Source organism: Penaeus chinensis, chromosome 2 (assembly GCF_019202785.1).
Source record: "Penaeus chinensis breed Huanghai No. 1 chromosome 2, ASM1920278v2, whole genome shotgun sequence".
Classification (NCBI taxonomy): Eukaryota; Metazoa; Arthropoda; class Malacostraca; order Decapoda; family Penaeidae; genus Penaeus; species Penaeus chinensis.
This window is the reverse complement of record NC_061820.1, coordinates 3,316,272-3,336,271: the sequence shown is the minus strand read 5'-3', so window position 1 is coordinate 3,336,271 and position 20,000 is coordinate 3,316,272. Positions and strand designations below refer to the sequence as shown.

Below are 20,000 nucleotides of genomic sequence, written 5' to 3'. Positions count from 1 at the left end.
CTTCCCCATCTTTACCTTGGCCGGCGTTCTGCATAACCAACGTCCTCAAAGGCAAGATATTTCCCTCACAAGGAATAAAAGAGAGGACGAATTTCTCGCGCACGTTCGCCATTTCCAAAATTATTCTTTTATTTTTTTTTTTACACGCTTTATCTTTCTGTATCTAGCTCTCTGTCTAGATATTTATTTTTACTTATATATCCATTTATTTATTTATTTATTTATTCATTTATTTATTTATTCACTCGTTTATTTATAGATTTGTTTGTTTTACTTATATTCAAAAAAGAAAAAGAAGAGTAAGAGAAAGGGAAAAAAAACGAAAAATGTTAAAAGGAGGAACAGAAGGGGAAAAAAATAATAAAAAGGAAAAAAATAAAAAGAGGATTTCGAGTACATGAATGAAAGAGAAAACTAAGATGAAGAAAGAAAGAATAAAAAAAACAAAAAAAATGAGAGGGAAAAATATGACGAAGAGAAAAAAAAAATCAAGCATGAGTAGAAGAAAGAGAAGAAAGAGAAGAAAGAGAAGAAAGAGAAGAAAGAGAAGAAAGAGAAGAAAGAGAAGAGAGAGAAGAAAGTGACTGAGGAAAGGGGACATAGAGAATATGTCGATTAGAAGGACAGGAAGCAAGGGGCGTGTCCTGACCCTGCTGACAATATAGAAAATTCAATCATATGATTCTGATCGATAAATTTGCGGATGATTTTGTCCGTGATGAGAAATTACTACCCGCGGATGGGGGGGGGGGGGGTAGGGGGGGAATCAAAGGCCTATAATTCCATTTTTTTATCTACATTAGGCCTAATGGGAGGGAAAAGAGGGACTGAGGGGAACGCCATATACAGAGAGACCAAAGTTTCTTTCTCTTTCTCTTTCTGTTTCTCTCTTTCTCTCTCTCTCTTTCTCTTCTTTTTCTCTCTCTCTCACACACACATATTGAATGAAATTCGTACCTCCATACCCTTCCAATAACAAACAAATAGAACAAACACACAAAGAAAACCACAACATATAACATAATAAAGAAAAAAAAAAAAAAAATGACGTTGAAATTGCATTAAAATCTATCAAACGGGCGGCCGGCGTCTCGGGAAAATGCAATATCCAATCACAGTCTACCTGGGTCACGTGACGCACCTGATTACGTCACATCCAAAGTGCATAACGTAAAGTGAAAGCAACCAAAAATTGAAACAATAAAATAATAATAATAATTCTTTAAAAAAAAGTCATTGTATGTCCAATAACCACGAAAAAAGAAAAAAAGAAAAGAAAAAGAAATAAAAACAAAAAAGAAAGAATGAGATAAATAAGACAGGGAGAAGAGAAAATAAATAAAGAAAGAAGAAAATAAAGAAAAGAAAGAAAAGAAAAGAAAAAAAGAGAGAGAAAGATAAATATATATATATATATATACACATATATATACATAAAAAAAAAAAAAAATATATATATATATATATATATATCTGTGTGGGGACGCGGTTGGATATACCAAGATCTGAAAGCAAAATATGCTAAATCAGATCTCCCACTGTGTGCTACAAAGGTAAAGGAGAGGAGAAGGGAAAAGGGAGGGGAAAGGAGGGGAAGATAAGTTAAGAGGGAAGGAGAGAGAGAGAGAGAGACAAAAAAAAAGAGGGGAGTGAAGGGAGAAGGAAGGAAGGAAGGAGTAGAGAGAAGAGGGGGATTATGAGAGAGGGGAGAAAGGGAGAATCCAGAGGGGAAAAAAGTCTTGAATCTAGGGCAACACTGACTCAGATTGCCGGCAACGACTCCAACGAGGCACCAGGGACTTGCTGGGGGCGAGAGGGGGGGAGGGGAAGGAGGAGGAGGGAAGGGGGTGCGAAGAAGAGAAGGAGGGGAAGAGAGGAGGAGGGGAAAGGGGACAGAATGGAGGTGGGTGTTAGGAGAGAGGGAGAGGGAGAGGGAGAGGGAGAGGGAGAGGGAGAGGGAGAAAGAGAGAGAGAGAGAGAGAGAGAGAGAGAGAGAGAGAGAGAGAGAGAGAGAGAGAGAGAGAGAGAGAGAGAGAGAGAGAGAGAGAGAGAGAGAGAAGGGTAAGGACGAAACATGCTAGGAGAGAAAGGAAAAAGAGAAAGGGAAAGGAAAAGAAAATCAGGTAGAGCGAACGGGAAATAACAGGACACAGAAAGGGGATAGATATACAGAGAAGAGGGAAGGGGGCAGAGGGAAAGAAAAGAGAGGGAGGAGCGGGGAGAAGGAAAGAGAAAGGGAGTCTGGAAGTACTCTCTGTAGTCTTAACTCCATCCCTTTGTTAATGTTGTCTCGGCTGGCACACCCTCCCTGCACCGATCTGTCCTCCTGGCTATATAAACCCCTACGCAGGTCTGAATATACCCCTATATACATAACTTCGTTTATTCATCTTCTCTCTCTCTCTCTCTCTCTCTCTCTCTCTCTCTTTCTCTCTCTCTCTCTCTCTCTCTCTCTCTCTCTCTCTCTCTCTCTCTCTCTCTCTCTTCCTCATTGTTACGTGTACGCATCACATATCCTTTTCACAAACACGAACACACCCACCCACACACAACCCCCCCACCTCCCTCCCTCCTCTCCTAACAAACCCCATCACCCCTAAACTCTCCCTTCCACCCCCTACCCCCAAACTCTCCCCTCCTCCCCCCACCCCTTAACTCTCCCACCCCCCACCCCCCCCCACACCCCTCACCCCATCCTTCCCCCAAATCAGTAGGAGACGTCGAGCATCGAGGGGCAATCCCGACACGCATAAAAAAGTAACTCGGCATTGGAGTTCGACCATCGGCCACGCAGCCCGAACGGATCCCGAGGTTGTTTGCCGGGGCTCGTATGACCCCTTAACTGCCCAACTTGCGTCATGCTGTCATACCGGCGGCCGCGGGCAAGGGTCGGGGTGGACGGGCATGGCGGTGGATTGGAGGTTTATGTGGGAGGGCGCTGCCGGCTTGGCTTGCCTTGGCGCCTTGGGGTGTGTGTGTGTGTGTGTGTGTGTGTGTGTGTGTGTGTGTGTGTGTGTGTGTGTGTGTGTGTGTGTGTGTGTGTGTGTGTGTGTAGAGTACGTGAGAAAGCAACTCACCGAGAAACGAATAAAACAGATACTTGAAAGTGATAATAATACTTCCAAACACATAAATCAGTGACACATGCAGCCACGATAACATAAAGAGATAAGACAGTAGATAAATATCCTACCTCCCCCCCCCCCCACCCTTCACTAAAGTGCAAGATAGGCACCACCTGCTCCAACACAAGGCTAAAAATAAAAGTAATTTCCCCTCACACACAAACACCGCGAAAGGGTCACCGTCACCGAGCTTCGTCACGTCCCCTCAAACAGCCACTCCTAATTAACCCTCCGTGATTTCTCTCTCTCTTTCTCTCTCTCTCTCTCTCTCTCTCTCTCTCTCTCTCTCTCTCTCTCTCTCTCTCTCTCTCTCTCTCTCTCTCTCTCTCTCTCATTTCCCCTCACTTCGCGAAGTACATCTACGACCAAGCACGTCGCCCGCGCTTCTAACGCCCCTGTTCCTTTAATTTAAGTTCCCAAGTTTTGAGTTAACACCTGTTCTTCAATCAATTTTTATAACTGTTCGCCGTCTCACTTGGCATCGCTCGCCTTGCCGCGTGGTCGGGCCCGCGCTTATCCCGGGTTCGGAAGAAGAGACCCGCGCGCGAAACACTTTGGAACGCGGACGAACGCCTCTGGGAAACACCCCTTGGGAAACATGCAAATTCTACAGACACCAAAGAAGGAAAAAGGCGCAACTATTTAAAGTTTGGAAGAAATTTTAAATATCCATTAGAAGTCTCCACCTCTCTCTCTCTCTCTCTCTCTCTCTCTCTCTCTCTCTCTCTCTCTCTCTCTCTCTCTCTCTCTCTCTCTCTCTCTCTCTCTCTCTCTCTCTCTCTCTCTCTCTCTCTTTCCTTCCCTCCCTCCATCACCCCCCCCCCCCCCCTCTCTCTCTCTCTCTCTCTCTCTCTCTCTCTCTCTCTCTCTCTCTCTCTCTCTCTCTCTCTCTCTCTCTCTCTCTCTTATGCTTCTCTCTCTCTCTCCCCTCTACCCTTTCTAGCATACCCCCCCTTCCCCCTTTCCTGTCCCAGTTGCAAAGGGGAAGGGAGTAGGGGAGGGAATAGGGAGGGAGAGGGGGAGGGGGGACCCTGAGAGGGCAGATGCGGCCCCGCGAACTTCGCCATGTAATAAAAGAAAGATACACTTCCCTCAATATATCTCAAAACTTTGTTCGATGCCAATGGATTCTTCTTCTTCCTTTTTTACATCTCTCTCTCTCTCTCTCTCTCTCTCTCTCTCTCTCTCTCTCTCTCTCTCTCTCTCTCTCTCTCTCTCTCTCTCTCTCTCTCTTTCTCTCTCTGTTCTCTTCTCTCTTCTATTTTCTTTTCTCTCTTATCCCCTCCCTCCCTCTCTTCCTTCCTCCCTCCGTCCCTCCCTTCCTTCCTGCTTCCCTTCCTCCCTCTCTTCCTCCCTCCCTCGCTTCCTTCCTTCCTTCCTCTTTCTCTTCCCTCCCTTTCATCCTCCCTCCCTCCCTCCCTCCCTCCCTCCCTCCCTCCCTCCCTCCCTCCCTCACTTCCTCCCTTACTTCCTCCCTCCCTCTTTCCCTCTGCTTGGAACAAAACACGTAAGAAGGCCCGATTAGTCATGTTTTCTGTCGCATTCCAATTTAGCCGAGAATTATTTCGCGGCCAAAGGGAAATTTCTTTGCCTTTTTCCTCCCCCATCTGGCCAGCATGTGTTTCCGTGCATACCTGATTTCCCATGACTTTTCCCCTGTCTTTCCCCTGTCTTTTCCCCTGTCTTTCCCCTGTCTTTTCCCCTGTCTTTTCCCCAGTCTTTTCCCCTGTTTTTCTTTGTCTTTTCCCTGTCTTTTCCAGTTTTTTCCCTGTTTTTTCCCGGTTATTTCCCTGTTTTTCCCTGTCCTTTCCCCTGTTTTCTTTGTCTTTTCCAGTTTTTTCCCGTCCCCCCCCCTGTCTTTTCCCTGTTTTTCTCTATTTTTTCCCCTGCAGTCTCTTGATTCCCATTCTTACGGTCCTTCTTGTCTGCCTTTATGCGTGACCGTCTACTTTACGAACCTCCCTGCTTTCTAACTTCTCTGCTTCCCGACTGACCCTCTCCACCTTGCCTCCTTGCATGCTTTCTTGATTGTGAACCTGCTTGATTGCATGCTCTACCTGCTCGATTTCTCGCCTACCTGCTTGATTTTTTTGCCTACCTGCTTGTTTGTTTTCCTAAATGCTTGATTTCTCGCCTACTTGCTTGATTTCTTGCCCTACCTCCTTGATTTTTTTGCCTAACTGCTTGATTTCTTGCTTACCTGCCTGAATTCTTGCCTACCTGCTTAGTCTATGGGTTGAATTTTTGTGTGCCTGCCTGCCTACCTGTCTGCCTACTTGCCTGCTTGCTTGACTGCTTTCATGCAAAGACATACATGCGTAACTAAGCTCGCCACTATCAGACCAGTCCCGCTGCAAATGCGTCGCTTCATCTTTTCCTGCTAATCCACGTTGGGCTGAGCTGTCTGTTTGCTAACATCATTGCTCCCTCCCTCCCTCCCTCCCTCCCTCCCTTCTTCAACCTCTCTCTCCCTCCCTCCCTCCCCTTTCCTTCCTCTACCCCTACCTCCCCCTTTTCTTCCCCTCCTACCTCTCCCCTCCTCCCTCTACCATCCCCTACCCTCTCCCCTCCCTCCCTCAACCATCCCCCACTCCCTCCCTCAACCATCCCCTACCCTCTCCCTCCCTCCCTCCCCCCCTCCACCTCTTCCTCTCACCTGGCAAGTCCCTTCCCAATGCATCTTTCCCCTCAACACCTGGCGGCCGTCGTCTTGGCACGTGCGCGAACGGCAATCAGTCAGACGCAGGAGAGGGGAGAAGGAGAAAGAGGGGAGAGAGGAGAGGGGAGGAGATAGAGGGGAGAGGGGAGGAGGAGATAGAGGGGAGAGGGGAGGAGGAGAAAGAGAGGAAAGAGGAGGAGAAAGAGGGGAGAGGGGAGGAGGAGAATGAGGGAAAAGGGAAGGATGAGACGAGTAGAAAGAGGAGAGAGTGGAGGAGAAAGAGGGGAGGAGGAGAAAAAGGGGAAAGAGGAGGAGCAGAAAGAGGGGAGAGGGAAGGAGGAGAAAAAGGGGAAAGGAGAGAGAGAGAGAGAGAGAGAGAGAGAGAGAGAGAGAGAGAGAGAGAGAGAGAGAGAGAGAGAGAGAGAGAGAGAGAGAAGACAGGGCAGTAGAAAGGAGATAATCAAGCTTAGAGAACGCCGGTGGATGATGAGACTCGGTGCGAAGTGCTTGCAAGAAAAGCGGGAGATATGCGAGGTGACGATAAAGAAAAAAAATAAGAAAAAGAGAAGAAAAGAAAGTGGAAAGTGTGCGCGGAGATGAAGGGAGGAAGGGGAAGGGGGATGATTGAGGGGAGCGGGGGGGTGGGGGGGTGGGGGGGTGAGAGAGAGATTGAGTTCCGAAGTGGCCGGGAAAGAAAACGGAGGATCCAAATAGGACATCTTAAATCAGAATCCGAACGAAAAAGTAAGAAATATGAACTAAAAGGGGAAAACGCCTTTTAATGAACCTGAGTTTTCGGCAGGTGAAATAGTGGAAATTCGTGAAATGGTAAACGGGATTAAAACCTCACCATTCAACTTCTTAACTTCCCCGGTTATATCGAAGTTATTTACTATAACTATTAAAATTCAAACTATTAAGATTCAACACTCAAACAAAACACACGCGACTAAAACCGTCCGTCCCATAATGAACTCTACACGTAAGGTAAAAGAGAGAGAAACTCTATTAAATTTAGGAATTCTCTTTCCCCGCGAATTCGAGCCGATCTATTCCCAGCCACAGTTAGACATGTCATAACACCTGCAATGTTTGAGAAAGTCCCCCCCCAAAAAAACTAAATCAAAATGCTTGCAGCGAATGTTGCAAACCTGATCAGTTCATCAAATTGCAGTATTGAGAGCAGACATATAATTATGCTAATACTTTTTAAACAGTTCAACACAATATGCATTAAACCCGGCTAATCTATCGAGCGGCGTCGGGGCCATGAGAAATTACCCGATTTACAGCCAGCCAATCGGAACGCACTTAATCAGCGGCCAGCCAATCAGAATTGTCTGTACGTATGCTGATGCCGGCCTTAGAGTGACACCCAGGAATGTGGTTTTATTGGTCGGGGGATCTGAACAATTCCGCGTGATTAGGGTCTTAGGTTTCTTCTAAGGACAGGTTTCCCCTCTCTCCCTCCCTCCCCCCCACCTTTTTTGAGGGGGGGGGGAGAGAGAGAGAGAGAGAGAGGGGGGGAGGGGGGAATTTCGTTTGATAGACTCGCTTCTATGTGTGATTGTATAGTGATTTCCCTCCTCTGTAATCCTCTTTCTAGTGAGTTTGTCTTTATTATTTTACATTTTTTCAGTTTTTTGTTTTATTTTCCTTTACTTCTATTTTCCTTTTTTTCTCTCTTTCCCTTTCCTTTTCTTCTCTTTCTTATTTCTCCTCCCCCTTCCCTTTCCCTTTCTCTTTCCCCAGCCCCATCCTCCTCCTCCTCCTCCTCCTCCTCCTCCTCCTCCTCCTCCTCCTCCTTCTCCTTCTCCTTCTCCTTCTCCTTCTCCTTCTCCTTCTCCTCCTCCTCCTCCTCCTCCTCCTCCTCCTCCTCCTCCTCCTCCTCCTCCTCCTCCTCCAAATTTGTCACCGGAGCTTGTTCATTATTATTTATTTTTAAGGTCATTTATCAGTCTCTCTATCAATTCGTGTAGACCTTTCGAACGCGGTATCATTAATCATTAGGTATTAGTTGAGGTAATTAAGACAGTATGTAATAGGTAAGATCTTCCTGACATTCATTATGTTTAAAGTTTAGATGTTTGTACCTCGGGCAGATATTAGGTATTAGGTGAGATAATTCTACTGGTAATAGAGTTAGGTATCAGGCTAGATATTTCCGCCAGTATGAGATATCAGGCTAGGTATATCTGCCAGTATGAGGTATTAGGCTAGATATTTCCGCCAGTATGAGATATCAGGCTAGGTATATCTGCCAGTATGAGGTATTAGGCTATATATTTCCGCCAGTATGAGGTATCCGGCTAGATATTTCCGAAAGTATGAGGTATTAGGCTATATATTTCTGCCAGTATGAGGTACTAGTTAGCTATTTCTTCCCGCTATTGGGTATTAGAAAGCTGTATCGATACCCTCTCTTCCGCTCGTGTTATCGCTGGAAAATTTTCCCCGCGCAACTCTCTTTGGGAAAGTTTTTGTTTTAAGTTTTCCTCCGACATTGTTGTTCTCTGTTTCCCATTTCAGAACAGTTAGTGGACGGGAGGGAGGAGGGGAGGGGGAGGGGGGGAGGGGGAGTAGCGGGGGGTTTTGAATTTGAGGGGAGGGGTGGAGGGAGGGCGGGAGGGTGGGAGGGAGGGAATGGTGGGGTTTTCGAATTCTCCTTTCCTTCTTTTTTACTTCCTTCTCCTATCTCTCTCTCTCTCTCTCTCTCTCTCTCTCTCTCTCTCTCTCTCTCTCTCTCTCTCTCTCTCTCTCTCTCTCTCTCTCTGTCTCTCTCTCTCTCTGTCTCTCTCCATTGTTTTGGTGTCCGTGTGTGTGTGTGTGTGTGTGTGTGTGTGTGTGTGTGTGTGTGTGTGTGTGTGTGTGTGTGTGTGTGTGTGTGTGTGTGTGTGTGTGTGTGTCTGTGTTAGCGTGTGCTTGCGTGTATGTGTCTGTATGTTTCGTTGCGTGTGTGTTAACTTTACGTTTGCATGCGCAATTGTGCATGTGTTTGTGTGGGCACGTGCATGCGTGTGCGTGCGTGTGGCGCGGACGGAAAGCCGTCGGAGCCGCGCGCTCGCCACGGCACTTATCCCGCCATCAAGCGGCGCGCAACCCATTCATTACTCCACATTCGCAATCCCCGCCGCCATTTCCCCTCGTGGGCTGGCGGCCGTGCCCTCCCTCCTGCCCGCCTATCTCGTGGCATTCCGGGCTTTGTGCGCCCGCCCCGCGTTCTCATTCCGAGACGCAATATTTCTCCCGCCGCTCATTATCGGAGATATCTTTCATTATTTCCCCGCGTCGCGGCCCTATCTCGACCCATTCGGGCCCGGACAAAGGTTTATGGCGGGCGAGCAGGTCGGACGCACACCGCGCGATGCTCCTCATGCCCATTTAATAGCCAGCATGCCAATTTAATAGCCTGAGCTGCGAGGAAGACGCCCGCCGCGCCACCCACAGGGCGGGGGGGCGGGGGCGCTGCTGCCAGAACAGCGCGATTTCCAAGAGGACGAAGGAGGCTCTCGGGAGACGAGGTCCTGCGAGGAGACTCTCCCTCTGCCCCTGCGGCGTCGTGGGGAGGAAATGCTAATGGATGCCGTGAATGGAGCGCGCGCGCGTATGCACGCATATCGCACACGCTGGAGAATAAACGCCACGAAGCATTTTTCCCTTTGGGAGGGAGGGCGGGAGGGACGGGAAGCAAGAGGGGAAATTCAGCATAATTTGGCTTTCGGAAGAGGTTCTCCGTCCGTGTTGGCAACAATGTAAGAGGCGCATCAGACGCTATCGTTTCTTCAAGACTTTACTGCTCATTTGCGACTGAATGGCGGCATCCCGGCGCAGGAAACTGGCAATCTCGGCCTTGGGGGAAAGGAGCTAAAGTCCCCTGTGTTCAAATTTCAATAGGCGCGCGTCGAATAGGGTGAATTTCCATGAGTTAGTAATTTGATTCCGGCGACAGACCCGTTTAATGCATTGTTAAGGACGAGGATCGCGCCCCAACGTGCCACTTCTTTCGCCGGATCTCGGGCGGGATTCGGACAGACCTAGAAATGTCCTGGGGCGTCCTGGGGTGTCCTAGGGGGTCCTACGGGTGTCCTGGGGCGTGCTGGATGGAGGGCTTCTTCGGAAGGCTCCCACACCCCCTCGCTCTCTCCATCTCTAGCTCTTCATTTCTTTCTTAGAATATATCAATCTCTCCTCAACATTTAAGGGAGAGAGAGGCACAGGCACACACAGAAAGGATGACACAGACGCACACACACAAACAAACACAGAGATAGGAAAAAATAGATAACTAAAAACAAAGAGAAAGCGAATAAGTGATATAGATAGAGTAGAAGACAGTGCCCGAGATAGAAAATGACAGACAGACACACAAACACACAGCAAGAAAGTCCGCCACCAGCAACGAGGACTTCCCCCCCCCCCCTCCCCTCGAAAAAAAAACACACACACACACACACACTCCCCTACGCACGCACGCACGCACGCAACGCCCGTGCTAATCCCTCGCATTCCTGTAGCCGTTCCGAGCCGTTCCAAGCGGGGCAAAATATCCGGGATTCCAACACGCCCTCGGAAAGTGGCTCCTGAGTGGCTCCTCCTTCCCTCCTTCCCTCCCTCCCTCCTTCCCTCCCTCCCTCCTTCCCTCCTCCAAGACGAGGGAGGGCGTCTGGAGGAGGGCAATTATGGGGCAAGACGCTCAACCGGATAACGATGTTTAATCAGTCAAACATAACAGACAACCCGAAGGCCCGGTCACGGAATAATAGCAATTCGACGAAGCAAGTATATAATCAAGACAGGGAGAATAAGCCATTGGGAGGTGGCTGACGAGGGCAAGGAGGAGGAGGGGAAAGGAAGGGAAAGAGGGGAAAGGAGGAAGAGAAGGAGGGGAAAGAGGTTGGAAGGAGGTGAAGGAGGAGGAGGGAAAAGGGAAAAGGAGGGGGAAAGAGGTAAAGGAAGAGGAGGAGGAGGAAGAGGAGAAAGAGGGCGGGAGAGAGAGAAGAGGAAGGTGAAGTTAGCAAAAGAGACGAATTACAAAGAAAAAGAAATGTGTGGGAGGGGGAGGAAGAGGAAAATCGCAGAATGATAAAAAAAAAAAAAAAAAAAAATCTAAAAAAGGCCAACAAAAGAATCAAGAATACGAAAAAACAAAAACAAAACAACAAAATCAAGAAATACGACAGAGACAAAGACATAAACAAAGAAAAAATCTACATGTTCCAGATCTTATTTACTAATTTATTTATTTTTCAAAGCATCCATCTGCCTGAAACTTTAACCCTGCATCTCATTAGGTCGAAGGGAAGGAAGTAAAGTAGCAAGTGCCCTCTTAGAAGGAATTCGAAGCACCATCTTTAAGGAACTTCTACTTCTCCTTTCTTGAAGCGTTTCTGAGGGGAAACAACGAAGGAAGGAGGAGGAATCACAAAAATCACGATCTATTTCCCCTCGAATCATTGATAACATTTACTATATGCAACGATTGAATAAACAACAAATGGACAACTAACAAGAGTTAGTATATTTCGCATTTTTAAAATAAAAAGCTTAATCTCTAACGACAATGAGCTAAAACATAAAAATCCCCCCCCCCCCCTGTAAAATAATAATAATAATAATAAGAATAATAATAATAATAATAAGAACAAGAAGAAGGAGGAGGAGAAAGAGGAGCAGGAGAAGAATAAAGAGGAGCAGGAGGAGAAGAAGAAAAGAAGAAGAAGAAGAAGAAGAAGAAGAAGAAGAAGGAGGAGAAGGAGAAGAAAGAGGAGCAGGAGGAGAAGAAGAAGAAGAAGAAGAAGAAGAAGAAGAAGAAAAGGAAGAAAAAATAGACACTTCACAACCAAGATCTCACACCCTTCCATCATCCACATCTAAACCAACGTTATCCATTCAGCCATCTCCAACACTGGTGCCCATCGCCTCCCCTCGTCTTCCGCGCTTCCTCTCCCTCCCTCTTTCCCTCTTTCCTCTCTCTCCATCATCCAATCTCTCCTCCTCCTTCCTTCCTCTACCTCACCCCCGCCTCCCTTTTTTTTCCATCCCCTTCCTTCCTCCTCCCTCCCTCAACCTTTCTATCCTTCCCTCTTTCCCTATTTCCCACCTCCCCATCCCTCCCATTCGCCCTCCTCCCTCCATCTCCAATCCCCCCATTCCTCTTCTCCTCCCCACCAGACTCCCCCCCCCCATCACTCTCAAATAGCAACACCTGTCGCCTCCTCGTCAGGTGGAACAGCACTTCGCTTCCTCTCCTCCTCCCTCCCTTCCCCTCCTCCCATGCCGGTCATTAGGAGGTTGTTAGATGGAGGGATGGAGGGAGGGAGGGAGGGAGGGAGGGAGGGAGGAGAGAGAGACAGGGAGAGGGAGAGGGAGGGAGGGAGGGAGGGAGGGAGGGAGGGAGGGAGGGAGGGAGGGAGGGAGGGAGGAGAGAGAGAGAGAGAGAGAGAGAGAGAGAGAGAGAGAGAGAGAGAGAGAGAGAAGTATCAGGAGAGCGAAGAGAGAGAGAGAGAGAGAAATCGAGAGAAGAAATGAGAGTAAGGAGAGAAGGAAGAGGGGAGAGGAGAAACAGCAGAAGCGCGCCAGAGAGAGAGAGAGAGAGAGAGAGAGAGAGAGAGAGAGAGAGAGAGAGAGAGAAGGGCCTCTCCCTCCATGTCCAATTAAATGGAGTGAATTAATTAGTCTAAGACGACTGGGAGAAGGATTGGAGACCGCGCAGTTCTGGATTGGGAACGGGTGGGGGGGGGAGGGGAGAGGGGGGTGGCCAGGGAAGCTTGTGGAATGGGGGGGGAGGGGGAGAGAAGAGAGGAAGAGAAGATAGGAGAGAGAAGGGGACCAGGGCAGGGACAAGAAGATGGCTGAGAGAGGGAAGGAGGACAAGGAAGAGAGAAGAAGGAGGACGCGGTAGCTAGAGGAACGAAGACGGTGAAGAGAAAACAGATGGAAGGAGAACAGGGGAAAAGAGAAGAGAGAGAAAGAAGGAAGAGAGGGGAACGAAGACAGGGAAGAGAGAAGAGAAAGAGAAAGGAGAACGACGAAACGAGAGGAACGATGTGATGTAGGACGAGACAGAGGTGAGGAGGAGGAAGAGGGGAAGCAGGAGGAAGAGGGGAAGGAGGAGAAGGGAAAGGAGGAGGAGGAGGGGAAGGACGAGAAAGAGGTGAGGAGGAGGAGGAAGGGAAGGACGAAGAGGAGGAGGAGGAAAAGGAGGGGAAGGACGAAGAGGAGGAGGAGGAGGAGGTAAGGAGGAGGAGGAAGAGGAGGAGGAGAAGGAGGGGAAGGACGAAGAGGAGGAGGAGGAGGAGGTAAGGAGGAGGAGGAGGGAGGAGAAGGGTAAATTGTTAACCTAGGCGAGGGTAGCGGGTTAATTTGGTTGCCCGCCAATTGGAACGCGGGTCATCGAAGACAGGCTGGCTAAGAGGGTTTCTGGCGGACATACGTGTATTGTGTCGTCCCCTGATACACCGTGCGCATGGGTCTGTATAACGAGTGTAGTGCTATTTACACGTCAATCCATCAAATTCAATGCCAAAATCTATCAGGTTAATGTCATTTTACATCATCGCATCAATAAAAACCTTTCGAATAAGTCGTGAATCATTCGAATCAAATACAAAGTAGAAACCGATACAAGGCCATCACACAATATGAAAACAAACAAAGCGACGCATAAACAAATCATCAAACAAACAAACACACGTGAATAAACAAATACCCAGAACTTTAATAACAAAATAATAATAAAAAATAGTAATAATCATCAGTATAAAATCAGCGACTGACATTATTCACCGCCAAGCCAAGCATGAGCATAAATCAGACGTCATGCCAATAAATAAGCTCTCGATACATGTTCAATACTTCAAGAGGTGAGAGGAAAGGACCGAGACTTAAAAAAAGAAAAGAAAAAAAAGAGAGAGAGAGAGAGAGAGGGGGGGAGAGGGAGAGGGAGAGAGAGAGAGAGAGAGAGAGAGAGAGAGAGAGAGAGAGAGAGAGAGAGAGAGAGAAGAGAGAGAGAGAAGAGAGAGAGAGAAGAGAAGAGAAGAGAGAGAGAGAGAGAGAGAGAGAGAGAGAGAGAGAGAGAGAGAGAGAGAGAGAGAGAGAGAGAGAGAGATAGAGAGAAAGAGAGAGAGAAAGAGAGAGAGAGAAAGACCGAGAGCGAGAGAGAGAGAAAGACCGAGAGCGAGACCGAGAGAGTGAGCGCGAAAGAAAGAAAGAAAGAAAAAAACATTTCGCGCCAACATTTCGCGGTGGGCGGAGTTTCGCGGGCCTCCGTTGAAGTCTTCGATTCCCGTGAACATTTTAATATCTTTACGAGGCCGGAGTTAGCAGCAAACATGGAAACCCAATTAAAACTTGTGGTCAGTTGCTTAGTTCGTATTTAAGTGGTAATAAAGGATGCGTTCTAGCTGTGCCAAAGGTGGAGCTCTCGCGGTTAAGGTCGTTTTTTCGCGAATTTTCTTTTCTTTTCGCCTTTTTTTTTTTTTTTTTGGGGGGGGGGCGATTTTCCGACCAAAAGTTCGTCGAGTCGTTGCGCTTCCCCCTTTTGCCCCTTTTAAAAAAAAAAAATTCTGAGGCGAGGCAATTTTTTTTTTCTCCCTCTCTCCACAGATGACAATACGCAAAAGTTTTGGATAAACAAAGAAATTAAAAGGAAGGTAAATTAGGGGAGGAAATGGATTCCAGTCAGATATTTAAAACTTTGGGGTAAAAACAACAACAACAACAAAACTAAATAGCAAGAGAGAACAAAAATCTAAAAAATAAATACAGACCAAGGGCCTATACACTCACGAACTTAATAATAATAAAAAAAAATAATAATATAAAAATAGACATGAGCCTACACACTCACGAAATCAATAATAAAAAAAATAGAGACATAGGCCTATATGCCCACAAAATCAATTTTAAATAATCGTACCAAAACGACTTGAACTTATCTCCAGAAAAGAAACAATCCTGTAAAGTAGGGGATTCGAGCAATGAAATCAAATAAAAATGTGTCTTAACTAATCTGAACGACAAACTCCGTGCATTTAATGTGTCATTTTCGTCATGTCGAGCGAGGCTGACGGAAGGAAACACTTTCAGCAAAAATGTTCCTGTTTCATGAACTGAAGTCGCAAATCTGGTAAGGTTATTTGATTTATTTACGTCCCTCATCGCAATTTTTTTTCTCACTTTTCCCATCTGTCTGTCTCTCTATCTGTATTTATTCATATATATAATGCATATACATACCAGAACTCATAATATTCATACACACGGTATATTCCTCTCTTGTATTCTCTCTCTCTCTCTCTCTCTCTCTCTCTCTCTCTCTCTCTCTCTCTCTCTCTCTCTCTCTCTCTCTCTCTCTCTCTCTCTCTCTCTCTCTCTCTCTCTCTCTCTCTCTCACTCTCATCCTTCTTCTTATCCCAATCCCCCCGTCCCCACCTCTCCCCCTCCATCACATCATCCCTCTCCACCACCCACCCCTCTCCTCCCCTCCCCTTTCCGTCCAACCCCCACCCACATCCCTCCTCAATCTCCCCCACCCTTACCCCCCTCCCCCCTCCCCCCCGCCATCCCTATTAGAACCTCGTCCCTATCGACCCTTTGCAATATCATCATCGCTTGAGCCATTGGATTTAAAACTTTTGAACAGGAGAACGGGGATAGGAGATAGGGGTGGAAGAGAAAGAGAGAAGGGAGAGAGAAGGAGAGGAAGAAAATGATGAGGTGGTGAGGAGAAAGAAGAATGAGGAGAAGAAGGAAGGAAGGAAAAAGCAGGGGAAGACAAGTAAAAGACAAGAGATAAAGAAGTGGTAGAGAGGGAGAGAGACAGAGAGACAGAGAGATAGAGATAGAGAGAGAGAGACAGAGAGAAAGAGAGAGAGAGAGAGAGAGAGAGAGAGAGAGAGAGAGAGAGAGAGAGAGAGAAGAGAGAGAGAGAGAGAGAGAGAGAGAGAGAGAGAGAGAGAAAGAGAAAGAGAAAGAAAGAGAGAGATAGAGAGAAAGAAAGAGAAAGAGAAAAAGAACACGATGAAAAAGTAAAAAAGAGATTGAAGTGAAAAAATAATGAAAGAAAAGCAACAAAGTAAAACAAAGAAAACAAACAAAGAAAACAAAGAAAAGCAACTAACAACGAAACGAACCCAGCAAAGCATTTCAACCCGAAAAAAAGAGGGAATCTGTAGGCCTCACTCTAACGACCTTAACAACCTTAGCTACTTCTAACTCGGTTACCCTTAATCATCTTATCATCTGGACGATTAGGCTTCCGATTGCTTTAAATTGGGAATAATTGCACCGCATCCTCCGTCAAGTATCGCTGCCTCCTTGAGTCCCCCTGAACGCCAGTGGGGTCGATGGAGTGACGCGCAAAGAGAAATGGAATAAGGCAACCCACTAGGCAAAAAAAAAAAATAATAATAATAATAAAAAATAATAATAATAATAAAAAATAGAATGATGTAAAAAAAATAAAAAAAAATGAAACAAATCAATGAATTAATAAAGATGACAAAAAAAAACAACATAAACATGTCCAAGAAAAAAAAAACGTGAACACACAAAAAATAAACAAATAAACAAACATAAATAAAGACAAATATAGATAAAACAAAACAAAACAAAACAAAACATCGAAGACTTCACCCACAGACGTGTCCACCGGCCGGCCACTTGACTCCGCCCTCGAACTGTGTGGCTGGCGGTGGTCGCCCAAGCCCTTTGTGAGCGTCGAGTGGGCGGCCGAAAGGGGAGGGACATGCTCGCCCCTCGCGCCGGAGGAGGGGGAGGAGGAGGGATGGTCGAGGGGTGGAGGGAGGGAAGAGTGGAAGGAGGGAGGGAGGGAGGGAGGGAAGAAGGGAATAAGGGCGGGAGGGAGGGAGGGAGGGAGGGAGGGAGGGAGGGAGGGAGGGTGGAAAGAGTGGAAGGAGATGGAAGAGTAGAGGAAGGGAAGAATGGAGGGAGGAAGAGAGGGAGGGAGGGAAGGAGGGAGGGAGGGAGGAAGGGAGGAGGTGGAACGGTGGAAGGAGGGAGGGAGGACGGAGACGGGAGGATCTAGAGGGGGAGGGAAGGAGAGAGGAGGAGGGAGGAGGGAGGTCAGAGAACAGAGGAAGATGGATGGAAGAGGGAGGTGGAGGGAGGGCGGTGGATGAGGAAGAAAGGAGGGATGAGAGAGCTTGAGGGAACGAGGAACTAAGCAGGAGAAGAGCGAACAGGATAAGAAGTTAAGAAAAGATAAGATAAGGAAAGACTAGAAAAATGAGAAACATACACGTAACCGAATAAACGGAAAGCAAGAAAACAAATCAAACTGAAGACCCAACGAACGAAGGAAAAAAATCAAACAAGAAGGAAAGAAGGAAGAGAAGAAAGGAAGGCGAGAAAGAAGAAAGAAAAGAGGGGAAGGCGAGAAAATAGAGAAAGGACCCACGTTCATCGAGAGGGGCGAGGGAGCAGCAACGTGAGCCGAGCAAGTGTTGCGTAATTAATGGAGAATGTTCGGATAGTTCGTGCCAGGAAGGTGTTCATTGGCGTACGCAATAACACCGTAACACAACTAAGGTGATTGACGCGGTGGTCGGGCTTATGAACCGGAATTTGAGATTGCGGTTCGACAGCTGGATGCGAGGTGACTGGTGGGTTTTAAAACGGGGTTCTGTAACATCAATTGGCAAGTGCTTCCAGCTAATGAACGGCGGAAGAGGAAGAAGGGAAAGAGAGGGGTCGGATAAGGTCTCGTTGTTGGAGGAAAAGGTGGGAGGAGGAGAAGGAGGAAGAGGAGGAAGAGGAAGAAAAGGATGAAGAGGAGGAAGGAGGCGAAGGAAAAGGTGGGAGGAGGAGGAGAAGGAGGAGGAGGAGGAGGAGGAGGAGGAGGAGGATGAAAAGGAGGAAGAGGAGGAAGGACAAGAGGAGAGGTGGAGGAGGAGGAATAATAATAAAAAAAAAAAAGGTGATGGATTAGGAGGAGGAAGAGGAAAGGGAGGGGACGTGGCGGAGGAGGAGAAGGAAGAAGTAGAAGAAGAAGGTTGGGGGGGGAGGGGAAAGTCAGGGAAGAGAATAGGGAACAAGGAGCACTCGAAGGATGAACTGCCGCGTCTTAAGAGAGGCAGTGAAACGTGAAGGTTCCGCTATCGGGGAATCGAAAAGGAGGCGGCGTGTCGAATCCCCCTCCGGTGTGACGCGTTCCCCTCCGCGGCCGGACACAAAAGGCACTCCCCCTCCCCCTCACCTCCGCCCCTTCCCCTCACCTCCGCCCCTACCCCTCACCGCCATCCCTCCCTTCTTTCTTTTCACCCCCCCTCCAGCCCCCTCCCCAACCCCCTCTTTCTGCTCTTGGAAGAACATCTCCCGCCGGCAATAATCAGTTTTCAGGTACTCACGCCCACAAAACCCGACTAAAGGGGACCTACGAATTACACGAATTAGGAACAAATCATCCGAGGCGATAGACGCTCTCCTTTTCCGCCCGTTTGCTTATTCTCCTTCGTCTTCTGCATCTCCCTTCTCCATTCTCTTCCCCTTCTTCCATCTCTTTTCCGTCTCCCCTTTTTTGGAGTGCCGGGAAGTCAGGGATGAAAGATACAGGGGGCGCCCTCTGAGAGCTCGAGACGAGACTAAGGTGCTGGGGATAAGGAGGACATCTCTCTTCTCTATCTTCTCTCTTCTCTTTCTCTTTCTCTCCCTCCCTCCCTCTCCCTATTTTCTTTCTCTCTCTCTTTCTCTCATATTCACTCACTTACTCACTCACTCTCTCTCTCTATCCCCCCATCCCTCTCTCTCCCTCTCCCTCTCTCTCCCTCTCCCTCTCCCTCTCCCTCTCTCTCCCTCTCCCTCTTCCTCTCCCACTCTCTGACAAGACAAGATGACAAGAGTCTTTGTCGGCTCCTGCGGAATGCTCCATCTTGTAAGTTTGTTTACATTGCCGATCAGCTGGAGTTGCGGGCGTCGGAGTCTGGTGTTGGGAAGGAAGGAAGGAAGGAGAGCGAGGGGAATAAAAAGGGGGAGGCGAAAAGAGGGGAGAGAAAAGAGGGGAGTGGAAAGAGGGGAGAGTAAGGAGGTAAGTGGAAAAAGGGGAGAGAAAGGCAGGTGGAGGAGGAGGAGAGAAAGAGGGGAGATGAGGGGAAAAACAAAGATGGAATCGTTCTCTGGATTACTAGAGACGGAGAAAGAAGAACGTGTGTGTGTGTGTGTGTGTGTGTGTGTGTGTGTGTGTGAGAGAGAGAGAGAGAGAGAGAGAGAGAGAGAGAGAGAGAGAGAGAGAGAGAGAGAGGAGAGAGAGAGAGAGAGAGAGAGAGAGGGGGGGGGGGGAGAGAGGAGAGAGAGAGAGCCCTGTATCCCGGACCTTGTAAAGACTGGCTTGTGCCCGCCATGTGATTGGGGCAATTAAATGGTCTTTCCCAATATCAGTGTAAGTTTTCCCAGGAGTTTGCTCGGCCGCTAAGAACCATGCCGGGGGCGGGGGGCGGGGGGGGGGTGAAGGGAAGGAGGGGGGAGTAGGGGTGTGGGGGTGAAGGGAAAAGGGGGAGGGTAGGGGTGTGAGAGTTAAGGGGGAATGGGATGGGGGTGATGGGAGAAGGAAGTGGGGGGTGGGATGGGAGTAGGGGGAGGGAGGGGGTATTGCATCTGGTGATGACGATGTCGAAAGTCGATCGGTGGCGAAGGATATGAAGAAATCGATAGGGAGAGGATTATAGCGATTATTCATCTATTTAATAAAGTGGGTAGTGATAATCTGATAATAATGACATCACGTAACTCTTAAATTAATAATATGACTGAAATCTGACATCTTGTACGAATAAGGAAGGAAGTCTTGCACATGTTGAAGTTATTGCATATTCCGCAATTGAAGAGCATTGGTATAACGTTTATGATTTCATGTTTTAGTATAATTTGTTGAAAAAAATATAGATCTCTCTTTGCAATTATATTTCCTCTCTGTGTTTCTATTATCTTTTACTTTTTTTCGCTTTCATGTTATATTATTTCATCTGTCATTTCACCATATTCCCTCATACTCCCCTACTCTCCCCTCGTCCCAATCCCCCCAAACCACGACCCCTCACCTCCCCTCCCCCCCTACTTAAAAGTCCCCCTCTTCCCCTCCCCACTTTATGCCTCATTCCTTCTCTCTGTGTCTCTGTCTCTCTGTCTGTCTCTGTCTCTGTCTCTGTCTCTGTCTCATTCACTCACTCACTCACTCACTCACTCACTCACTCACTCACTCA

General features: G+C 47.6%; 1 protein-coding gene across 1 annotated transcript in view; it reads right to left on the bottom strand.

The window, feature by feature from the left end:
• LOC125031157 (RNA-binding protein Musashi homolog Rbp6-like) overlaps positions 1–20,000 on the bottom strand; it is a gene marked incomplete in the record, with an annotated part of 674,840 nt that overhangs the window by 170,444 nt on the left and 484,396 nt on the right.